This window comes from Trichosurus vulpecula, chromosome 2, assembly GCF_011100635.1.
Source record: "Trichosurus vulpecula isolate mTriVul1 chromosome 2, mTriVul1.pri, whole genome shotgun sequence".
Taxonomy (NCBI): Eukaryota; Metazoa; Chordata; class Mammalia; order Diprotodontia; family Phalangeridae; genus Trichosurus; species Trichosurus vulpecula.
Window position 1 is genome coordinate 41,477 of NC_050574.1, and position 8,382 is coordinate 49,858.

Here is an 8,382-nt window from a genome sequence, read left to right on the forward strand (position 1 = left end):
CTGTGACTGAGCCCCGAACTCTGGGGACGATCTGGCCGGGCCCTGGCACCAACTCCGGGAGTCACAGCCGACCAGACCCCGATTCTGGGGGATGATCAAAGGGATGCAGGGGGAGAAGAGGGGCCACGTGCTGCAGGGCCTGATGGAGGGATGAAGATGGATGAAAAAGGCTGTGGATGAGGATTCCTGGGGAACATCACCCTGGGGGCGAGGAGGACCTGGCCCTTCTCCTGGACCACTCAGCCGAGCCTCCAAGCCTTCCCTCCTCTGGCCCTGATGCCCGGGAGCTGCATTTTATTGCTCAGTCCACCCCAGACATGTGGAGGAAGCTCAGAAGAAGGCCCCAGTAGCCTCCGCCCAGTCCTGCCCCCCAGCCCTCTACTGTCCTTCTGCCACATTCTCCGTCTCCGTTGCTGAGCCATGGGGGACCATCCACAGGGCAGCTCAGCCTATCAGTTTGCTAATCAATACATACCCCACTCTGTGATCTTGACCATTGTGGCCCCACCCATCTTTCTAGCCCTCAGATGGTGGGCACTAAAGGAGGAGGGCTTGTCACATCCCTTGCCCTGCCAGTGGGGGTCTGCTGTTGAACCACTCCTTCCTCATCCTCTCCTCTTGTCCTGCCCCTCTATTGGTAAGGGATCTGATGGGGAAATGGGCAGCCAACTCACCTTAGTCCAGTCTCTCCTGTCCCTTTGAACCTGCTAGCCAAACCTCTCATATTCATATGGGAATAGGTTAAGCCTGTGTCTGGGACCAGGGGATTCCTGGGCTGCTCCTCATGCCACCCACCTGTTGTCCCCTTGAAGGATTTTGGATCTTTGGATCCCATCTGTTTAAGACAGGAATGATGGGGTGCTTGGGTGCCTGTGCTTGGACCCCAATTCCAATTCCAAAATCTCATTTCTCCCTAACCTCAAAACACTATTCCTGCAGTTTCTCCTCAGGCCAAAGACACTGTGCCTAACAATTGATCATAACTGGGCCCCAGAAAACCCTTTTTTTTTTTCCTCCCTGGTAGAGTAGCAAACTATACCTGTAGTATTATTAGTTTGAACTGGTTTTGTACCAAATCATAAAAATACTTCATACCCACTAGATGTAATATTAAAGTGGGACTTTTTTTTTAATGTTTTCTCGTTTAGAATGCTAGAGTAATCAAGTGCCTTTGATTAAGTCTTGCTAGGTGCTAAGCCCCAGGCCCACACCCTTTTGCTAACTAGGTGCTACGCCCCAGGCCCACACCGTTTTGCTGATTAGGTGTGGAGCCTTCTGGCCCTAAGAAGGGTATATAAACTCAGAGGTTAGCATTTTGTTTGGGGCTCACTCATTGGAAGAGTGTTGGTGTGGAGACTCTGGGCAGCTGTTGTTAAGAGACCCTCTCACCTTTGGAAAAACACAAATGTTGGTGCTTCTCTGGTAACTATGTATTGCTATGCATAGACTGGTTTGTGTATTTGCTCTTTTGATGTAAGATATGTTTATAATTTCTGTTTGTATTTGCTCTGAAGTTCAGGGTGCTGGCTTTTTCCCTCTGGACTAAATGAATGATATATGGATGTTTTATTAAAATGAGATTGTTAACCCCTTAAAGTTGCTTTCCTTAGAAAAGCAGATCAAAGAACCTGTTCTGGCAGCTCTTGTTGCTGGTCTTGGTGGGTCTTACACCTTAACAGTAGGTGCAAGCAACATTATTGTTATACCGGATCATCTATAACCATCTGCCTACCTCATCATACACATCCTGGACTCCTCAGTATGTTGTATTAGGAGGGCAGAGTTTATAATCTCAAAGAGGATCATAAACATGTCTGAAAGGTTCGGAACCGCCGGATATAAGAAACTCTCAAAGTAGAAGGTAGAAGAATCAAAACATATATTTAGGCTCCATAGTAACCAACCCATGAACCAGCAACCCCATTTTGATATATTGATCAAAAGCTTCCAGGCCCAATAAGTACGCCTTGAAAGAGTAACCAGGAGGCTACAGAGAAGCATGATTGCATAAAGCAAAATCATGCTTCCCCCTCTATGGTAAAAAGATTACCCACTGGCCTGAAGTCTTTGTTCAGCTTCCTCCCGTAGGTCAGCTCTGCTACTGGCAGCTCCTGCTTCAGCTGTGGCTGTGGCTGTGGCTGTAGCTATAGCTGTAGCTGTAGCAGCCTCTGGCTCCAACGGGAGCTGCTTTTAACCATCCAGCTCCTGCGGGGGTGTAAGGTACGCCGGGGAAAGCACAGGTTCTTTCAATCTGCTTAAGCAAGGTGAAGGGGTTGACCGGGAAAGCACAGGTTCTTTCCATCAGCTTAAGCAAGGGAAGCAAGGTGAAGGGGCCGACAAGCTTACTCCAGTCCAACATACAAACAGTATTCAGTTCAGGGGAAAAAGCCAAACTAGTCAAGGGCGCTTGTTGACTAAGTGCTAAGGAGCCCATTTTTGGTTGCCAATACACTCCACCCCTTGTTATAGGATACATAATCTAATCAGCCATGTATCCTAGAACATACATTGTGATCCAATTACAAAGGAAACTAAAACGTATCATTCATTATAAAGCAAAACATATCATTTGGTGACATTCCTAAATATTGGTTTACGATTCAAGTGTGATCCACCCCTAGGTCCCACCCAGCAAGATAATCTCTTCAATCAATCATCCCAAAAATAATTATTAATAATTCAAATGTCTACTCCTAAATCCTTGTATCCATTACATAGGATCAATAATATCATAACAATAAAACAACACAGCAAGGATAACACAAAATAAGTAAACAGAACACTCTCATCATTCCCACCCTCCTTGAACGATTGGGGCTCAAAATCTTGGGGTGAGGGGTGAAGGTCTCATTTTCCATAGCTTCTTCATGCTGAAATTGGATGTAGAGATGGCCCTGCCCCAAAAAGTCCCATTCCAGAGGTCAGTTCTTTAACGAGCTGGCAGGAATTCCAAGAATGCTATGTGCTTAGGCAGTCACCAGAAACTGCAGGGTGCTTAAACCTAAAGGAAACAGAACTAGCAACAAAGTTAGCCAAAACAAAGGACAAAAAGAGTAGACAAGTATGGACTATTATTCTTCAAATAAAATCATCTCAAGTTTGGTTGAGATTTCAGTTATGCAAAGATCCAACATCAGAGCCAAACTCAGGTGGGAAATGTTTATTTTCAAAAGGAACATAATGAGGAAGCCAAGAGGATCCCACCCTAGATAGAGACTAAGATTGTCCTCTCAGCCTTTCCCCAGATGTACAAGGAAACACAATGGGAAAATTAAACTAAGAGGATCCCACCCTAGATAGAGACTAAGATTGTCCTCCCAGCCTTTCCCCAAATGTACAAGTTTTCATCCGTTAATCACACAAGGTCACCTTTCCTCTGAGTGGCTTATGGCATTTACCAGCATCAGCCATACCTGTGGAGTCTGTGAATCTATTATTATAACCTATTCACGGTAAAATATATGGTTCAGGGGTACGATTTGGTAATTATTTTCCCCTGAATAGACAACTGTTACAGTGTTGTCCTTCCCATGGGCTATAACTTCTGCAGCCTTTGGAATATCATCTGGCTTCCGTTTTACCCATACCTTAGCTCCTGACTTTATTCTATCAATGGAGCAAGACCCTTTTGCCCCTCTAGTAGTTATTTTGGGAGGAGGGTCAGTTTTTACAAAGGGTATTTTTTCACAGGGGATAATAATCACTTGAACCATCCTATCATTTCTACAAAATTGTACAGGTTTTTTACCCATATTCTGGAGTGTCACAACAATTTCTTTTTGATAATTAGAATCTATCACTCCAGCCAATACATGTATTCCTTGAGCCGCTAATCCTGGTTTAGGTAATATCCGTCCAAAATGATTCTTGGGGATTCTCATACATACTCCAGTAGGGGTTTTTCTTATCTCTTTCCTATTCAACCTAAAATTCTCTATACAATGTAAATCATATCCTGCTGAACCAGGTGTTCCTGGACTTGGTAGTGGGACATCTTCCCTCACAGTCCAAAATTCAATGTTTTGGATCTCACATGTTTGCTGTTCTCTGATCTGCAGATTTGGGGTCATCATTCTGGCTAGAGGTGTACTCCCCCCTAAGGGCCTATTATTCAAATTACGTAAGGCAATAGACAAATTATCCTTCCAATGTAGATATGAATTATTAGAGCTTAATTTTCTCAGCTGTTCTTTCAACAATCCATTCATTCTTTCAATTAGCCCAGATGCTTGTGGGTAATATGGAATATGATATATCCATTCTATATTATTCAACACACAATATCTTTTCACTTCTTTGCCCTTGAAATGTGACCCATTGTCACTTTGAATCTGCATTGGGGTTCCATAATATAAACTTACAATATCTAGAGTTTTACAGGTGTTTTTCTGAGTTGCGTCTTTATAAGGACAAGCCACTAGTACACCTGAATAGGTGTCAACACACGTACATACATATTTACATCCTTTATCCTGGGGTAGTGGGCCAATATAGTCTATCTGCCAAATTTGGGCTGGAACTTTTCCCCTTGCTATTTCTCCAGTAACTATCCTAGGAAGAGTTCGTTCTTTTTCTAATTGGCATATACAACACTCCTCTATTATTTGTTTTAACAACGCATGAGAAATACTGATACCTCGATCCTGTGCCCATCGATGGGTGGCCTGGACCCCTAAATGGCCAGCAGTCTGGTGGACCCATCTTGCTAAGGCTGGGTCATCAGTTGGAGTCGGAGTAGGGACAATACATTCAGTAGCAATCTTTGCTAGTCGATCCGCATGTGCATTGTACTCACGTTCTGGTGTGGTCAGGGTTGCATGAGCATCAACATGAAAAACTGACAGATCTGTAACCAAAGACATGTCCCATATATTTTCCCATAACTCTTTACCCCAAACTTGTTTGCCATGAATCTCCCAATTCTGATTCCTCCATATAGGCATCCACGTAGCTAATCCATTAGCTACCGCCCACGAGTCAGTAAATATATGACACTGTCCTCCTTTCTCTGCTCTGATGGCCTGATGCACTGCCATCAGTTCAGCATATTGGCTACTTCCACCTATCCCAGAACTTTCCAGAGTTCTCCTTGTACAGGGGTTATAGGCTACTGCTTTCCAATGTCTCTTCTGTCCTAAATATTTTGCTGTCCCATCAGTAAACCAAGCATGTTTCTTCTGTTCTTCATTTAGTCCGTCATATCCATTATTCCATTTCACTAAGGATGGTACCATCTGTTGCTTAGATTCAAGGGGCTTTTCATTGCTCTCAGTATCAATGTTCGCCACAGATTCATGTAGAGCAGAAACTCCATTTTTGCCTGCTCTGGACCTATTCTGAATATACCACTTCCATTTGATTATGCTTGCCTCTTGTGCATGTCCAATTCTGTGAGAAGCTGGGGTACTCATTACCCAAGTCATAATTGGAATTCCAGGCCTTAATACCACTTCATGACCCAGAGTTAGTTGCTCAGTTTCTACTAAAGCCCAATAAGCAGCTAACAGCTGCTTCTCAAAAGGTGTATATTGCACTCCAGATGAGGGCAATTTCCTTGACCAAAAGCCTAAAGGTACACTTCGGCTTTGTTGTTTTTGCCACAGACTCCAATTTGCATAGTCATCTTGTACAGTCACTTGTAACTCCACTGGCCCATTTTGCATAGGCCATAAGTCTAGAGCTAATTGGATAGCAGCCTTTGCTTCCTCAAAAGCTCTACTTTGTTCAAGTCCCCAATCAAATTCATATTTCTTTCTGGTGACTTTATACAAGGGTTTTAAAATCTGTCCCAAATGTGGGATGTGGTGTCTCCAATAACCAAATAGCCCTATGAACTTTTGGGCCTCTTTCTTATTGGTAGGGGTGGGAAAATCCTGGATTTTTTGTCGAGCTTGTGGGAGAATTTCTCGCAGTCCTCTATTCCACTGTATTCCCAAGAATTTTACAGTTTGAGCTGGCCCTTGAACCTTTGCGGGGTTGATTTCCCATCCTTTGCTTTTCATATGGTCAATTAATAATGCTAAACTCTCCTCCACCTCCTTTATATTCTTTCCCTGTATCATGATGTCATCTATGTAATGTGTAAGCTGTACACCAGGTAACTTTAATTCATCCAAATGTTCAGCTACAATCCTGTGGCAAATAGTTGGGCTATGAATATATCCTTGCGGCAGGCGTGTAAATGTATACTGTCGGCCTTGCCAAGTAAAAGCAAATTGATTCCATTGCTTGGGGTCTATTGGGATTGTAAAGAAGGCATTGGCCAAATCAATAACTGCATACCAAGTCCCTTCATGTTTTTGTATTCTCTCTATTAAAGTAACCGTGTCTGGAACAGCAGCATACAAGGGAGGAGTCACTTTGTTCAGCTGTCTATAATCTACTGTCATCCTCCATGTCCCATCTGACTTTCGGACTGGCCAGACAGGGTTGTTCCATTGAGTAGTTGTAGGGACTAACACTCCTGCCTCAACACATTCTCTTATAGTGTTGGCAATTTCATCTTGCCCACCTGGCACACGATATTGCCTCAAAGTAATTATTTTAGAAGGTTTGGGCAAAGTGATTGGATCCATCTTGATTTTCCCCACTAAGACTGCATTAATGCCCATTTTCCTCACAGCAAATTGGTATTTCCCTTCAGGTAAATTTAAGGTCATACCCTTCAATATGTCTATTCCAATGATGTATTCGGGAATAGGCACAATAACCACACTATATTCTTTCTTGGGCAACTGTCCAATTTTCATCATTAATTTAACTTGCCTGGCTGATATTTCAGTCCCTCCTAGTCCTGTAATGGTAATAGGAGTTCCATGGCTGAACTTGTCTGGATTTCCATAAATAAGGGTGGCCTCGGCCCCAGTATCTATTAATGCCTCAGTTACCGTACTTGACCCATTTTTCCAATATATGGTCAAGTTAATGTGAGGTCTGCAATCCAGCCTGTGTATTTCTTTAATTTGGACTGGGGCTCGGCCTGTTCCCTAGTATTCCCTTTCATGTGATTCACTTGGGTTTGAAGGTTCAACATCTGTAGTATTTGCAGGAGCAGTTCTTATTTCCCTATCTCTCCTGTTATCAAGTCCTTTATCTCTATACATTCTATATAATTCATTGGTTGGAATTCCATCTATCATTTCAAAACCTACCCCTGCTCTCAATAGAGCAGTAAACATTTCTTTCCTTGTTACTCTCCTTTGGCGCCAAGTTTGCTGGTTATTCACCCTTCTCTCTCGAGGAGATCTATCCCTTCCCCAGTCACCTAAGTCATGTAACTGTAAAATCTTATTTATCACTGTTGTAAGACGGCTCGCTACTTCTCCAAGTAATAAATTCAAAATTAGTTGTTTATAAGCAGGGGGAGCTGTCCTAATTATTAAATTCCTATGAGGCAGTCCCATTGGATCATTGTAATATTTGTCTGTGGTTCCTATCATAATGGCAGTCTTCATCACCTCCTCCTTTAGTCTCATGATACAATCTCTAAGTGAATACCAGGGTCTGTGCTCAGTGGGCCACATAGAATCAGTAGCATATCTCTTATTGCATCCCACAGCGGCTAACACCAACAGAGTAGTCCTGCTATCACCATCTCCTTGCTGATGATGTTCCCTAAAAGCTTGTTGAACTAGAGGATCATGGCTGATACCTATAAATCTCATACAGTCTGTCCTATCTACTGATATTCCACTGGCCCCTTGATCACTGAGTCTTACCATCCAAGATATTAATGGTTCTCCTATTCTTTGGCTGAATCTACTCAAAATATCTGTGACCTCTTGAGGTGAGAAATCTTCCTGAATTTCCCTTGTAACTGAATCTTCACCTCGGGTTTCTGTCTTCCTCCTTTGTATGGGTCGAGCCCTTGTCTGATCATTTAACCATCTCCCATTCTCTGTGTGAGGGACATCCTGAACCCCAGTAGTGTTTTGTGCCTCAGCCCCTAACATTGTCTCATTTTCCCCCCACTCACTTCCTCTGCCACCATGGCTAGGACGAAGCAGGCAGTCAGGCTCTTTCTGGGCTGGGTTGAAATGCACTCTGGGCTTTTTTGGTCTCCTGTTGCTCTTAGCCACATTAATAGAAAAGTTCTCATTTGAGTCAGTTTGGTCTCCTGCTATCTGAGATTCCTCTTCTTGCTGTGGGGTAGGAGTGCCCCCATGTCTTTCACTTAATCTCAATCTTTTGTATACTAGCCGGTAGGCTGATAACACTATCCAGCTTTGCCTAGATAGTGATGCCCCTGACTGAATCCCAACTTCTTGTAAACACTTTTCCAAATCCCTAGGATCTCCTCTCCGTAGCCTTGGTTCCCAGTTTTCACAGGGTCCAGCTTTTTTAGCCAATTCTTTTGCTAGGGAGGAATAAAATGGATCCTCC